Source organism: Solanum lycopersicum, chromosome 6 (genome assembly GCF_036512215.1).
Source record: "Solanum lycopersicum chromosome 6, SLM_r2.1".
NCBI classification, from domain to species: Eukaryota; Viridiplantae; Streptophyta; class Magnoliopsida; order Solanales; family Solanaceae; genus Solanum; species Solanum lycopersicum.
Window position 1 is genome coordinate 4615583 of NC_090805.1, and position 12945 is coordinate 4628527.

At 36.4% G+C, this 12945-nt stretch overlaps 1 long non-coding RNA gene across 1 annotated transcript; it reads right to left on the minus strand.

Annotated features, from left to right (window-relative positions):
* Positions 1–253: 253 nt before the first annotated feature.
* On the minus strand, positions 254–951 carry LOC112941624 (uncharacterized). Its single transcript, XR_003247045.2, has 3 exons — positions 816–951; positions 546–723; positions 254–460 (listed from the first exon to the last, which is right to left on the minus strand). It is a non-coding gene; the product is annotated as an uncharacterized lncRNA (long non-coding RNA).
* Positions 952–12945: the final 11994 nt, after the last annotated feature.

Consider the following 12945-nt stretch of genomic DNA (forward strand, 5'->3'; position numbering starts at 1 on the left):
ACTTTTATTTGTTGTCTTTTGTGTATAGTAACAATAATTTGAGGTAGACTAAAAGTATCCTTTTAGTGAGTTTACACTTTAAGTAGTTAGCACTGAACGCTTTGGACATTGAAAATTATGAATACAGAAATAATATCATAGGGTTAGGATAAATTTGCAATGAAAAGATTGATCAATCTCTTCCAGGATTTGTTTTCCATTTGTAATCATCTACTACTATTTGTTGTTTAAAAAACAACATATATACGCATAATCCACTCACAATCTAAGATTTATTTCACTAATAACCAGAATTTCTAAAGAGAACAATACAATTTTTTTAATAATACCAAATCTTTGTCCCTTCATAATAAAGAAAGAAGCATGTAATATGCAATCTCATAAAACATTTCTATGACCAACACTAATTTCTTTTAGCTCTTTTGTTCAATCTTTCCACAATGGGTAACCACTTAGCATACTGCGAATGAAAAGGCCAGATAAAGTTACTAATAAATTAACACAAAAAATTTCATAAACGAATATTTGCTGAAATGTAAATTTACCCCCCCCTCCAATCGGTCGCAATCTTTACGGAACTCATAATGAAGCTTCTGTTGTTCTTCTTCAGCAGTGGCAGAGCAAGTTTTGTTTCTCTCTATCAGTTTACTTTGGAATTCATAATTGAAGACAAGTGTTTTTCTTTTATTTTCAAGATTTTTGAATCCTTTCTTGATCCATTCACTAGAAATTAGAAGAACCATAAATATATCATGAAATCTACAAAAACAAACAAAACATAAAAAATATATAAATAACATCGAATAGAAACTCACTTGGTCATCTTCTCATTTGAAAAATTCATTGTTAAAGAAAATTTCGACTAGGTTAATAACAAAGAAAAGTGATTTAGTTTGTGTTGTATATAATTTGCTTCTTAAAAGAGGAAAACTCCTCTTTAAATAGATGTCTTCATTAAATTCATATCGAATATAATATCTGAATTTCATATTGTAATGAAAATTCAATTATTTTTGTAAGATTCGTGTAGGTTAAAAATGGTAATAAATTAATTTTATTGCTCAATTTTTATTCGATCAATTGGATTTGTATATATTCTAACAGTAACAAATTATTTTAATAAATAATTATAAATTTAAATTTTAATAATTGTTTTTCTAAGTAGGGTTAATCATGTAGATTTTTTTTGGGTCAACAAGCTAAATTTTTAGTCAACCAAAAATATTTACTGTCAAATCTACTACCATATTGGGATTCAACGCTACATCTCATCTACCATTATATCTATACCTTTGGTTATAATCTCTTTCATTTTAGTCAAATAGGCCTACAAAAAAGCATTATTATAAAAGCATTATTATAAAGGCTACCAAAAAGCAGTATTATAAAGGCTACAAAAAAGCATTATTATATATATATATATATATATATATATATATATATATATATATATATATATATATATATATATATATATAACAAATCATGATTTCAAAATCAACGGTAATGATGATACCTACGTACTAGTAGGTAAGCCTAACCGTTAGTAGGTTAGCTTTGAACCAATAATAATTGTTGTAGGTATCATACAATAAAAAGGAAAAAGAATAACTCATTATAAGAAGATGTAATAAAAACCTGAACGTAGCCTGCACTCTAAACCATTTCTGGCCCAAAGGAACCCTTGAACGTAATTAAACACGAATTAATTGGGAAGCTATAGTTTATATTAAAAATAATGATGTAATCTTTTATAACTAAAGAACACTAACATCTGAGGTTTAGTATGAAATAAACTAAGACTGCTAACAATTATGAATCATAATTGTGTCTAATGGAGCCTCTAAAACAATGTAATGATCGGGCGTCGTCGTTATAGAAAAATCAGCATGAAAAAACTTTGGGTCAGGAAACCTTTTTGTAGTAACTTGGAATTTTCCAACCTATGCTAGATTTGGATGAAATCAAAATCATTAAGGTTTAGGGAAATCTGGTAACAATCGGGTGATTTAATTATGAATTTGATCACATGAGTATATACACAAGTCATTAAGGAACTCACACAACTATATGGAATTCAATTCAGGCGGGTAGAACTCTCGAAATTGATCTTAGCATGAACATGTCATTTGTAAGTGTCGTTTGTCAAAGGTGTATTATGAAATAGGGTTATTGGATTTATTAAAGTATCTCACTATTTCGTGCAAGCCGCTTGTGTCGTGAATTATTTTGCTAGGGTGAGGCCGCTGTGGCGGGCCTTACACGACCTAAAGTCGTAAATAAATCCTTAAAAATATGTTATACTACAATTTTCTAACTTGATAGCTAAGGGACGAACTCAGGTTTTTTCTTCGTAGTTATAACCATTATTGAGGCTAAAGCTAAGATTTTAACTCTGTGAATCCATTTTTCGATCCATAGAACGTAATCTATTGAGTAATTATCAATGTGGTAGGATTTCTATCAGGAAATTATGGGGAAATGGCTCTAATTTTGAGATTCGGATCATGGGTTTGATCAACGGTTCATAGAATTTTTAGTGATGTTTTATTGATTCCCCTGTTATTATGAATCTAGAAAGGGAAATATCAACTTTCTTAAGGGTTTCATGCTTGTTTTGAGGTTGGTGATCCTGCTAGTTCAGTGTAGTTGTGTACTGATATTGCACTTGCTCTATCTTTGTTGAGTATACGACATCTTCAGGTGGCTATTGAAAGAAATGGTTTAGAAGAGCAGTGATCGCTTTAAATTCAAGGGTGATATAGTTCTTTTGCGCTTCCAAGAGTTCTTATAACGACCCAGACCATTATTATTCTTAAAAAACAAAAATTCAGAACTTCATTCCACTAGGGAGGCGGTGCCAAAAAGGGATAAGTTAGCACCAAAGTGGTATAGGTGAGGCAGAACGTAAATAACGTGAACTCTTATTCCCACTTTCTTCCTAAAATACCTAAATTAGTCATAAAACACCTTTGAATCCCTCCTAGATCTGCTCTGAACTTGGGAAAGAAGGGTAAAGAGAACTCTAGCGTGGGCATGGTGATACCTTACAAGTTTTTAGTCAAATCCATCATCTCGTCATCTGGAAACATGAAAATTATTTGCAAACTCTCTACAAAATAATGGCGTCAAGGTAGGCTAGTTTTTTTGAATCAACTAGTTATAAATTTGTTTCCATTTCATAATATATGTAAATCATTGGGTAGAATTTATGTGTAGGCCTTCATGTACCTAAAGGAACATGATTAAATCTAACAAAGAAGCCTTAGATGATGAACTAGGGTTAGGTATGGTCGAATAAATTATTACATCAATGTGTGGATTAGTAACTTATAGGTGATGTATGCTTGTTTTTGCTTCATTATGATGCATTATGTATGTGAATGTTTAATTATTGATCACACTCAATGTAAAGGAGTATGAACGAACAACTATATTTCATGAATCACTTCTTCATGGTATAAATTTGAGGATATACTTGTAATAGTGATAGTGGTGTGTTTCATGGATCGGTTTCCACATTCCAGCATAACTAACTTCGATCAATTGCCACATTCCGGCATAATATGGGATCTTTTGCCAGGTTCTGGCATAATTTTTTATTGGGTATCGTGTTTCGACATGCTAACAGTTTGGGTTTGGTTTCCATAAGAGGATCAACTAATTTACATAATTATATATCGTATAATACTTGATGTTGTTTCCTTAGAATTGAATATGATATGATGACCCTTTTATGTTGTTCTACTATGTTGGTGTAACCCTCTATGTATACTGTTGTTGGAACGAATCGGGGAGGCCAGGGGTTCAGGGGTCATAAAAATAGAGAGCAAGGTATTTTCATAGGTTACAAAGGAGATTCGTTGTTGGTAGTTGGAAATCCTTATATAGTGTACCATGAGGTAATAGTGGTTCCGTAGGAAGAGAAAGTAAGGGTGCGTCGTGAGTTTCCAGTTGGATTGTTGGTAGTTGTATATGTGGACTCTCGTATGTGTTAGGATGATTTTGGGCTAAGATTAAGAACCCAATTAGTAGAGCGACTGGGAAGGTGGTTAGTAGTTTGGGTGTTAGTGTAATTTGGAGGTATTCGAGAGAAGTGTAACGCTGGAGAAGCGAGTGGTCTTATTTTATCTTGTTATTTGTTGAATTCTCATGTTATGCAGTGGGCATCACGTAACCGAGAATTCTTACCAGTACGTATGGTTTTGTACTAATACTACACTTACTATGTCTTTTTGACAATTTGGATGCAAGATCAGTGTCTCATTAGATGAAAACGAAGAAATCTCCATGAGCTTCTATTTTTCCTTTCGCATGGTGGAAGTTGTGTCTTTTCATTATCATGTATTGTTTTGTACTCTTTCTAGTTCTTGTAGATCTTTGTGGGTGTTAATTACTTTAGGAGTATTGACCTAATTGTGTTAAAAATTCTTATCATTTCAATATCATTAATATATTATATTTCCATTTATTAAAGTTTCCGCACGTTGACTATTGGGATATGAGGATTCTCCTACTTATGTGTTAGACTATGTTCCTACATGATCCAATGGGTTGGGTCGTGACAAATTGGTCCAGGTTATTGGTATCCCAATAAAATAGCAAAATATGGACTAGAATCTTACGGATTGGTGTGTTGACGTCCACACCTAATCTAAAGTGGCTAGGAAATATTCTAGGAAGTTGGTCCACTTGTTCTTTCCTTTTGTTCACGTGTGGCTTGTGGTATGAATCAGGTCCAATTAATATGTTTCGACTCCAATTGGTATCTAATTAGAGTAAATCAGACATCGTGGCTACAACTAAGGGGCCACAAGCAAGGCGAATTGGAAACTTAGAAGGTTCACATTGGTATCGGTCCCTGCGGGTTAAGAAATTGCATAGATGTTCAGAATTGGTCTTTCATAGAACGTACTAATTAAGAATTTGGACTTGTCTTTGCTTAGTATCTTGGAAACTTTTAATGTGTGCTTCTTGTTGTCTGGAATAACTGCGAATATAAAGATGTAATTTCTTGAATGTTATGAGGAGATTTTGTTATAAATAAAGGTGTGTTTGAATATTGATATGACGAATTTGTTGTCATAGTTGTTGAAGTTATGCAAGATGTTAATGTATGGTGAAACTTGTTGCAAAAGAAGATCCTGATGAAGTTCAAGTCAAGGGTCTAGATGAGTCATAAGTGATTCATTAAAACAAATATTGATGTTTCAGGCTCTTGACTAAGAATCGTGTGAGTATTAGGGTGTATCTAAGGAATGATGGGTTGGGGTGCTGAATAAACAAAAATTAATTGGTTCGTTTATCGTTAGATTTTTAACACCTATAAAATGAATTAAGTGAAATTAAATCCTAACATGTGCTTCATTAAGTTATTAGGTCTTAAAAAGGTTAATTATAGTGTTAGAAGGTAGTGTGTTGAGTTTGGAAGAGAAACATCCAAGACATTCAAAAGTTAGCCTAGACACTTTCTTGTGTGTTCTAGTGTGCCTTGGCATGTTTTATGTGCCGGTTTGAGTTCAAATTGATGGGACATGTTCCTAACATCTAGACGAATGTGTTTATGTTTGAAACATATGGGAACAACTCCCCAAGGACCACTCGAAGGGTCGTTGAGGAGGACCCAACCCTTGGCTTGATACTGCCAAAAACAGTCTCAAACTATGCTACCTAAACAATGGACCATAGTCCTTTTTACGCCTCAATAGGGGACATTATCCACAGTTAGTGGTGGGAGCTTAATCCCCCAAAGATCCATCTTTGACTAAAACACCAACTTTTTAGTATGGCTCATCGTCTGGTCGTTGGTTCATTGATGTCATCCGTCGATTGACACTTGGAATTTTCTATAGGTGTCTCGGCCAAGTTAGGGGCATAGTGGGAAATTCACCTAGCATCTAAATAAAGTCTTGGGATGTTACTTAAGAAGATTTTGGGGTACATTAAGTAACTTTATAAGTCTATAACCTATAATTGAGTTCATTATTCAAAATAAAAATCCTAGACCCCATATAGAATCCTCTAGAACTCCATTGAAGCTAGGAGATTGATTTCCCCATTGAATCTTCATAGTTTTCGTGGCTTATCTTCAATTAGGTATGGTATTTCATCGTTGATTATTATTTCTTTAAAGTATCCAATTCAAATGGTTTTCAAACATGATTTCTTCTATTTTGACTTCTAGCCATGGGTTCTTGCATAAAATGATTTGAATCAATGATTTATGATAGAATTAATGTTAATTGAATGATTTTAGATCAAAATTACTATGAAACCATGCAATTCATGAAATCTTAATTTTTTGCTATAATATGGGTGATTTGATCTTCGCTTGATTACATTAACAATGAGCTACTGAATGATGTATAGATCATGGTAGAATTGTATATAGGCTGCCTTAGTTAGGTGATTTTCGTATTGTATATTGTTGGATTAATTGTATGGTTTGTTCGTCGCTTTGATATGGTGTATATTGCTATGGTAAGAGCCTTTATGAAGTGAATTGATTGAGAATGCATAGGATTGGTGGTGTTGATGATGGAATGTTGGTAAGATTACCTAATTATCTCTATATTATGTAGTATATGTATTGAATTGTGTTGATTGATATGGTCCACATATGGAGGCGATGTTTATGTGTTATAATTATTATAATCATGGCCTTGTCGATATTGTTATCATTATTACGTGAATTGTGATGTTAACATGTTATAGCCTATATAGGTGACCAAGGTGAAGGATAATTATGTGTATATTTGTATATGTGAGGTTAAAGAATGATTCTCCTAATTGGTTGTATGTGGTTATGATTGACTAGCATGGTGTCTATAGTTTTGTTGCTAGAATATATTTCTAGGTTGTCTTAGTTGTTCATACATGATACTTGAATATTTATTTGATAGGTGATATGATCATCATGTATGTGTCTTGACTAACAGAATATTTTATTCTAATTGATACATGCTAATTATGTGAACATCAACATGTTGACTTAGTAGACTTATGCACCTTTGTCTTGTATATGTATGATTGAATATGGAATGGCAGTCTAGGATTAGTAGACCATATATGGTACCATTCTAAGTAAGACTAGTAAACGACCTTGAACATATAAAGAAGGTCAATAACTTAAAACCTTCAATATAGAATGAAAGTTATAGATTCCTTGAAGTTGAAAGTCGTGATGTTATCTTTCTTATGTGAATGATGGATTTAGGGATAGATTGGTTGAAATAACATGAAACTATCTCTAATAAAGTCATTAAGCTATCCTATTAACCATTGAGGGGCAGCCCTTGATGACCCATCCTTGGTAGAGGTATTATGTTTTGGTAAGAATAGAAGTGTTGCCTTTTCATATGCCTTTTTGTGATTGAACTTACCCTATGAGAACTATGGCTAGCACTCAGAGACTATTCTTGTGGTAGTCACTCTACTGAAGTTGAGAGTAGAGTACCACAAAATACTTAATATTTCTTAACCATGTTCCTACATGGGATGTGTCGTAGTTATACCCTTGGCAAGTAGAAAACCCTCCATCGGAGTAGGATAGAATTTGGATACCATGCCTAACTACAGTCTATGTCGGTTAACGCCTATTTTCATCATGTGGGATGCATTCTAGTGCTGAAGAAGTTCTACAACATTTAGGTCATGGAATGGGATGCTATCTAGACATAGCACGAGTAGGTTCTGAAGATGCTAGGATCTGATTTCCCCAGGTATTCTCCAAGACCATTATGTGAAGTCCTTTAAATGCTTTATTGTATTTTAGTTGACTTAATGAATGATTATGACTTAAAGTAATGTAAGTTGAAGAAAAGGATACATATCTAGGGTAGCTTTGAGGATTACTTTGGTAGGCTTAAAGAGGGTTTATGGGCGGTCTCTCCATATCTTACTCAAGTGAATCTTAGAGTAACCTTGGGTAGAGAGACTATGTAGTAAAAAGGGAATAATCTTATCTTAAGTAGCCTTAAGGATTGCATAAGTGTGCTTGAACAGGGTGTATGGGTGGTCTCTTCTTGTCTTACTTAACTAAATCTTAGGATAACGTTTGGTAGGAGGCTTATATGCTTATATGGTTTAAGAATTATAATGATATATTGTGGATTACATAGAATGTGTCTTATATGTGATGTTTTTGTTGAAAGTGGTTCTTATACTTATTTTATGAAGTTTTCTTCAAAAGAGCATAAAAGAACATGTTTTATAAAAATGTCCATTTGACATGGTTTTATTGCATATCAACATACTTAGTGCATTCAATGTACTAATTCCAGATGTTGTTTTATCTTTAAAGGTGTAGCTGGAAATTAAAAGGAGTCTCTTGCAAGCTTGGGAATAACATTATCTTAAGCATGTCTTAGTATGTCCTCACATGATTCAAGGACATAGTTATGTTTTAGCTTTTCTTTTGAAAGATGTTGTAATAGACTTCAATATTTTTATTTCATATATATATATATATATATATATATATATATATATATATATATATATATATATATATATATATATATATGTTGTGTGTGTGTGAGTGTGTATTTTTAAGGCTTGTATAAGACCTCCGAGAGGTCAAATACGCCATACCATGACTTGAGGATAAAATTTATTTTAGGATATACACTCGACCATGACAAGTTTGGTATCGGAGAAAAAGGTTATAAAGTAGTCCTTAGGATCAAAAGTCTCATTAAAGCCACATCTAGTAGAGTCTTTTTCATTGGTGTGAGTCGCGACACATCTATGAGCGAGGGGTTATAGGATGATAGAGTTTCACTTTCTTGATTACTCTTGTGTTGTTCCATAGATTTTAGGTTATAAGTGCCTTTTCCTAATCTCTTCTCTTGTGTTTATAGTATATGAACACGAGAAGGACACCCGCAAGGAGAGTTGATCAGGAAGTGATTGAGGGAATTCCTCCTTGAGGTGAACAAGTTCCCCAAGGTGGACAAGCTCCACTAGGTGTTCAAGTTCCTCAAGGTGAGCAAGTCTCTATAGTGGGTCAATGGAATGAAGTTCCGGTGGTTTCCCCGGATATGACTAATGGAGAGATTAAAGAGGCTCTTCTTATCCTAGCCCGAGCCATGACCACTCAAGTGAATAGAGATGCATGGCCTAAGGTGAATGCTCTTCAGAGTACTATGACCTCTATATTATGTGACTTTGTGTGGATGAATCCTCCTACCTTCCTTGTTTCTAAGGTGGGAGAAAAGCACAAAGAGTTTCTAGATTGTCTGTACAAGGTGTTGAGCTCCATGGGGGTGACTTGTAGGGAAAAGGCGGAGTTGGCTTGTACCAATTGAGGCAATTTTATCCTCATTACTTCATTAGGGCGATTGTCGCCCCCGTATAGAGACTCTCCACTGCATTTACTTAGTCGTTTGCTCCTGCCTTTGTATCTGCTATGAGTGAATCTACACTGGGCTAATAGAATCACTATTAGAAACTTACGCTCTAGCCGATTAAATAGGCTGAAGAAAGGCAGTGAGGAGTGAATTTCTTGAATATCTGCAAAAGGATGTCCTTCTCTTCGGGGATGTTATGCAAAAGTACGAAAAATGGATTTGGGATTTGCTCGAGGTTGACATAGAGAAAAATCTGACCCTTCAATCCTTGGATCTATACTTCAAGTGTGGTACAGTCAAAGGAAAGATAATAGGCCAGTTTAGTCGGGTCTTATAGAGTGGTAATATTTTGAGGAAGCTTTCTTAGGAAAGTACTTTCCATGTGAGAGAAGGGAGGTGAAGGTTGAGGAGTTTATAAACCTTAGGCAAGGTGACATGAGTGTTGAATAGTATTCGTTGAAGTTACCTTGTTGTTTAGGTATGCTCAACCCTTGGTGTATAACCCAAGGAATGAGATGAGTAGGTTTGTGTCCTGTGTTGCCGACCTTATGAAAGAAGAATGTCGTACAACCATGCTCCATAATAACATGAACTAGTCTAGGCTTATGGTGTATGCACAATCGGCTGAAGAGCCCAAACATAGTAGAATCTCACGGAGTTTGAAGCAGGGTAGACTCGATGAGAAAAACCAACCTAGGTTTAAGAAGAGTCTCCAAATGAATAAGAGTCTAGTGCTCCTAAGGTGAAGCTTTGCAGTGATAGTAGTTCACAAGTGGCTAAGACTCGTTATGGTGCTCTAGATTGGCTGGTCATGCCCTTTGTCTTGTCAAATGCACCGGCTACATTTTTTACATTGATGAACAAGCTGTTCCATCCTTACTTGGATCAGTTTGTGGTTATATACTTGGAAGACATTGTCATCTATAGCAACAACATGGAGTATCATGTGGAACACTTGTCCAAGGTTTTCAAAGTTTTATGCGACAACGACTTGTACATGAAGTGAGAGAAGTGCAGTTTTGCCCAGCCTACTGCCCAATTCCTCGGACACACGATCAGTCATGGTGAGATAAGGATGGAAGGAGACAAGGTGGAGGCAGTTCGAAATTGGGAGACTCCAATGAAAGTACTCGAGTTGCGGTCTTTCTTGGCCTCGCCAACTATTATCGGCGTTTCATCTTTAACTACTCGTCTATTGCTGCTCCACTAACTGATTTCTTAAAATAGAATCATGATTTGGAGTGGACTGATGCTTGCCAAACTGCCTTCGAGAAACTTAAGACAGCAGTTACGGAGGAGCCAGTTTTGGCACTGCCTGATTTCACTAAGGCATTTGAGGTTCATAAGGATGCTTCAAATTTTGCTATCGGTGGCGTCCTAATGTAAGAGGACCACCCGATAGCGTTCAAAAGTAGAAAATTGAATGATGTTGAATGGAGTTATTCGGCTCATGAAAGGGAGATGACGGTCGTAGCTCATTGCCTAAGAACTTGGCATCATTATGTGTTGGGTGCTCATTTTGTTGTCAAGACGGACAATGTCGCGAAAACTTACTTCCACTCTCAAAAGAAACTGACTTCCAAACAAGAATGTTGGCAGGACTTCTTGGCTTAGTTCGATTTCACTTTTGAGTATACGCTAGGGAAAGCTATTCTGTGGCCGACGTGCTTATTCGTAAGGCTGCCTTGGCTGCGATCGTGAGCTCGAATTGCAGAAATATTGTTGATGAGATAAGGGAAGGCCTGCAGCATGATATCATGGCAAAACAACTCCCCATCTTGTCCCAGAAAGGCAAGATGAAGAAGTTTTGGTAGGAAGGTGGTCTGCTCTATACTATGGGCAGACGTGTGTACGTCCCGAAGTGGGATAATCTTCGGCGTACGTTGATCAAAGAGGGACATGATACCGTATGGGCTGGTCATCCTGGGCAAAAGAGGACCTTGGCTTTGTTAGAGGCTTCTTATTATTGGCCTTGGATGCAAGATAACATCGAGGTGTATGTGCGGATTTTTCTTATTTGTCAACAAGACAAGGCGAGACGAAGGCGCCGGGTGGACTGCTTGAGCCGCTGCCCATCGCTGAAAATCCTTGGGACAGCGTCACTATGGACTTCATTACATGCTTGCCGAACTCAGAAGGGTTTGGAACCATCATGGTTATGGTTGATCGCTTCTCAAAGTACGCGACTTTCACTGCCATGAAGGCCAAGGAGGCAACATGTATCTTCCTGCGACATCATTAAATAATGGGGCATACCAAAGCATATCATTAGTGATCTAGACCCTCAATTCACCGACACGTTCTGGAGAGAACTGTTCAGTCTATTGGGGTCAAAGTTACATTTTTTACCAGCTTTCATCCGCAGACGGATGGGCAGACCGAGCGTATTAACGCGTTCTTGTAATGCTACTTACAGCACTATGTCAATGCAAACCAAAAGGATTGGGCCAAGCTTCTTGTCACCACCCAGTTTTCATACAATTTGAAGCGGAGCGAAGCAACAGGAAAGAGCCCTTTTGAATTGGCAACGGGGCAGCTTCCTAACACACCCCAATCTTTGCCCGTTGACACCGACTTGAAAAGTTCGGGTGCCTATCATATGGCGAAATCCTGGGAGGAGCAGGTTGACCTTGCACGATCATATCTTTATAAGGCAACCCGAAAAATGAAGAAATTTGTTTATCAGAAGCGGCGCCCAGTTGACTATCGAATTGGGGATCGAGTTATGCTGAAACTCAATCCTATACAGTTCAAATCATTGCGAAATGTGAGTCAAAGTTTGATTCGCAAGAATGAGGGCCCTTTCAAGATTATTGCCAAGGCTGGCAAGATTTCATATTGAGTTGATATGCCACACGACTTGAAGATCCATCCTGTCTTCCATGCTAGGCAACTGAAACCATACAGTGAAGACATGGAAGACAAGGAGCGGGGACAGTGCAAGAGAGCTTGAATTTTCATCACACCGTCGACCGTGGACAAAATGATTGAAGCCAATCATCGATCATCAAATTCTTCGTGGCAAAGGTTGGAACATTCAAGCTCACAGTTCCTTTTTCATTAGAAAGGGACAACACCGGAGGAGGCAACATGGTGGAAGTATGAGGAATAGTGGTAATTTCGCTACAAGGTCCACGATTATTTGCAGTTGTCTGGCGTCGGGGTCGTCTCCAAATCAGGTGGGGGAGCGTGTACCTCCCCGCAAGGCGTTACATAAAAATCCAATAATTTCAATCATCTTTCGTCAATGTGGCCAAGGTAAATCGCGATACGAAGGGTCAAAGATACATGCCAATCTTAACACCAAGGGTCAAGAACACATGCCGCTTTTCAGATTATCTATTAGGGGTTGCTTGTAGGCTAAGATAAGCAATTAATGCTCATTTTTCCAAGACAAGTATGCCCCCAAGGATGGGACAACATTTGATGGGGCAGTTTCCTCTTTTGGCAATAAAGCAGCCTGCTACCTTTTTGTAAAATTTCCTTTTGTAGCTTTTCTTTTTGGGTTTTGCTTCCTAACATTCTATACTGATTTAAGAAGGGGTTTGTATATAGTTTTTAGGCAGTTTTAATCTTGTAAAGATTTTAAGAAATA